Source organism: Opisthorchis viverrini, assembly GCF_000715545.1.
Source record: "Opisthorchis viverrini unplaced genomic scaffold opera_v5_50, whole genome shotgun sequence".
Lineage (NCBI taxonomy): Eukaryota > Metazoa > Platyhelminthes > Trematoda > Opisthorchiida > Opisthorchiidae > Opisthorchis > Opisthorchis viverrini.
This window is the reverse complement of record NW_008751706.1, coordinates 214,391-218,601: the sequence shown is the minus strand read 5'-3', so window position 1 is coordinate 218,601 and position 4,211 is coordinate 214,391.

Sequence of the window (4,211 nt, the reverse complement as noted above, 5' to 3'; positions counted from 1 at the left end):
ATTACTACTTGGTAATTGATTGGCAAAAAGACCCAGCCAGATCGTTCAGCTGTAGCACCCTTTCGGTGCCACACGAAGGAGGCACGAGGGCTTGGACACTTGGTTTTTGGTCTGTTCGCCGAGCTTGGCAGTTGGATTGCAAATGTTTCATCACCATCGACGTGACATCGTCAGTCCGGGGTTGAGTGAGGCTTGGATACTGCCAGGTTGTCCAAGCCTAGGCAGGGGAATTCGAGAGGCAGAGGTCGGGTTCGAACCACGAACCTTCTGGTCAGTAACCTTGCGCTCTGATCACTTGGTCCATCTCGAAGGGGAGGAAGACAAAAGACCTAGTTTGTATATTCTGCTTCTTGGGAGCAGCAAACTGGTTGTTAAAACGGCATCTGAGAGATGCCAGACCAAGTCCAGTCTCTTCGTGACGGCAAGCCTAGACAGGGGAATTCGAGAGGCAGAGGTCGGGTTCGAACCACCACGGACCTTCCGGTCAGAGCCAGCCAGGATGATATTTGGCTTGTGCTGAGCCCACATGCTCAATTGCACATCGTGAGCAAGTGTTGAGCTTGGGGGACATCACTGGTTAAGGCCCCGGCTTACTGACAAGCTGGTTCATGGTCCAAACCCAACGTCAGCATCTTGACTGCTGTTAAGCTTGGACACCTGGCAGTAGGAAATCACTGGTTAAGGCCCCGGCTTACTGACAAGCTGGTTCATGGTCCAAACCCAACGTCAGCATCTTGACTGCTGTTAAGCTTGGACAGCCTGGCAGTATCTCAGCCCTCGTGCTTCGTTCAGGTGGTACGGCAGTTGGGCACCAAGTGTTACAGCTGAATGATGCAAAGTGACCCTTGCACCTGAGGGGCTGGAATACCATTTTAATGGACATGGCAGATGCCTTGAGATCCGAAGGCAGAAAGCAGGGAGGCGGTCAACTTACAGGAGACAGCAGAACTAGCCTTATTGCACTAAGTCTGACCCCAGGCTTAGAAGCTCTAGCGCATTTGCTTGCTCCCTGTTTTTGATGATGCCGATATTTTTCGTTCCCTTGTACGTTAATCATTTGTCTCTGGGAGACATGGATGAAAATTTCGATGTTCGCCGCTTAAAGAGCACAGAATACCACGCTTTGAGCAGGAAGATTCGTCCTTGTCCAAAAGGTTACAATGTTACTGCTTCCGTTAGGTCTTTGGGTGCGACTTTCCTCACAGAATACATCTATGCGCTCCTAGGTGGCAGCTTGGCTGTTGCATCAGACCACAATACCTGCAGGTATTGCATTAGATTGTGTCTCCAGGAGGCCTATATGCGCGGATGACTATATCTGCAACTCAGTAGGCGATCCCCAAGATCGGCGAGACACCTGGCGCTTCTAATTTTAGCCGATTTCACTGTGCTTACAGTGACTGCGTGATCTGCCTGTCTAACACGTATGCTGGAATTTTTAGGTACAAGGCTGTAAGGTTCATGGACCAGGGAGCCAGATTCACAAATTACGAATACTCGTAATTGACTGCACACGTGTGCAGTCAATCAGATATATTGCATTTGACGGGTGGAGATGGAGACAAGCAGTACTGCAGCCAGAAAAAGGGTTATTTATGACTGCTTTTACCACAGCCGCCATCTCACGTATAGAAATAAAACCTGAGAAGTCGGCCTATCAGTGGCTGTGGAACTTGCAGCTGACCGTTCGGTGTACTTTTCCATAAGGATAACCGAAGAGCTTGAGCTGGGAGCGCGAACTCCACTGCTGCCCACTTGTTGTTGCCTGGGTAAATAAGTGACAATATCCCACATACGCAAGTGTTTCTGCCCGACAGATCTGCCTTAGTGGATGGATTGTCGCTGGAAGCCGTACACTATTCATCCAGGAGTCACGGTATGTGCGCTTTGTTTTGGTTCACAATTTCCAAGCCAGTGCCTGGTTCATTCTCTGTGAACCACGGTTCATCAAAATTTTTAAAGGGCCTTTACAAAAAAGCGTTGTGAGAAGTGAATTTACACATCGATCACCCAACTCTCCTCCAGGTCGAGGAAGGATCTTCGCGGGGGTGAGAAGGCACTGGGCTGAAACACACGACTCTGATTGGTTCACATTCTGACTAATTAGATTCACGGATTCACGGATTGGTACACAGGATCGAGGCTTTTGCCCAAGTTTCCCGAGTGAGTTTTGTTCCTGTCGTTAAGCGGCTGTCGTTCACTTGCAAGGTACAGGTGAAACAAGGGTGTATCACTGCTCTCCTGCGGAAAACCATCCTGGTAGGAAGTCTTCCAACCTGGCCCATAATTTGCTTGTCACAGTGGTTACACTGAATTTTGTAGATCTCGTTCATCCCGTCATTGCATCAAACCCTCGCTTAATTTTGACGGGGCTCCTCCAGCATGATGCCAGGCTTGAAGACGACTGTTATTCCATGTTGAAGTAATTATTATGCGGCAATTTCCACGATGTTTCTGATGTGCTTAAGCATAATCATTCTCTTAATAATAACGGGTTTATTCCTCAACTCTTACGGAACGTGCCAAATGAGGCATGACCAAGTCGTCACGGCCTGAACGCGGCAGGCAACAAAACAAATGGGGAGAGTTTAAAACCAACGAGACATGTTTGTTATGCGAGAAGTCAGCGCGGTTGTGGGACCCAAGAAACAAGGACTGTGGTCATGGGATAGAACTTGTTCAACGATGAAGCCGGTTGACGTGAACCAGAACTGAAAATCATTCCTTGCTGTGAGAGACGTTATGTGGTTGAATGAATGGCCAGGGTCGCAAAAAGCATAACTGGAGATGGAGACGGAAAAATTAAAAGTTTTGGCCTAAAAATGTGGTTTGCGCTGAATTTAGTAGACTCACTGATGTTAATGTCGTGGGCAAGTCAGGTGTAAAGGGTAGCTTCGATGGAGAGATATTGCCGATAGCAAGGATGAAAGAACACGTTACGTGAAACTTAACTTTTGGAAGGGGCAATCCGAACATGCGGCGGAAGACTAGAAGAGCTAGATCCGCACGGGAAGTTCAGCGAGTTAGAATCAACTCTTCTTAGAGGCGTTTGGAGGCCGGGTGAAAATTTGCTCGTAGTTGCGTTTGCAGGCTTGGGCGAGCGACAGGTGACGGGTGAGGGTAGGAAGGTAATGTTTGTGGGATCGCAATCAGACTGCGTGTCACAGTGTCATGCAATCGTTGCACTGACATACCCCGGTTTCTGGAAAGCCCCTTAACGATCGTCAAGGTTGCCGCAATCGGACATGGGACACGCACTTCCGTAGTGCCCGGAACCTTGTTAGACGAGGAGATTGACGCAGGTTGGTGACGAATCACGGGTAATTTTGATTTAGTTGGGGGACCACGTGGGCATGAACCGGTATAGGAGCAGAATTCCACACCGCTTCACCGCTCGCAGTCAGCTGCTCCTACTGCCGAAAAGCCTATAACGCGTAAGATTGACCAAAATTTCCGAACGCTCTCCGGTCCGACATCAAGCTGTGATCTGATTGGTCGAAAGTCCGGACGTCAAGGCCAATCATATCCTAGCAGTGGTCGAATGCTGATTGCCAAGGGAGCGCCCAGAAGGCGTCAGACTTTCGAGAAAGCTGTGCAGCTTACACTATATATATGGAGCGCTATACAAGTGTTCTCGGCTTATTTTTGTGCTTTTTTATACCTTGTGCGCCCTTGGTGGTTGTTTTGAGGTAAACGCTGGCTTGAGAGGCTCAGCTAAGCGGAGGGAAAAGCCGTTATTTCAACTGGTGAACGGGAGCCGACGACGTCAATCGAGTTTTATCTGTTTTGGTAATTGTCGCGGCACCAACAAAAGCAATTTTATAGAAGCGCAACTGAAGCCCACTGAATCACTGAATCAGACTGCATATCCGGAGAGCAGCAGCCAGTGTCCTCAACTGGTGCAGCCATGGCCCCAATCACGGAGTTCACGTTCGACCCTATTTTCAGCCACACACTCTTGACTGAAGAAGAACCAAAAAATGTTTAAGACTTATTTTTCCAAGTTTGCTGGCGGATGGAAAGTCAGATTATTGCTACGAAAGGGAACATAAACGGTACCCAAAGTTCATTCTCCCCAAGCTGCCCACAACCTCAGCTTTGAGGAAACAGTCAGAACACTCCCAAATATTTGGCGACCCTGTTCAGTATCCGGTGCAGGCACCTAAAGTTCGTCAAGAAAGGTGGTTTCGTCACGTTTTCCAGTGTTGTCA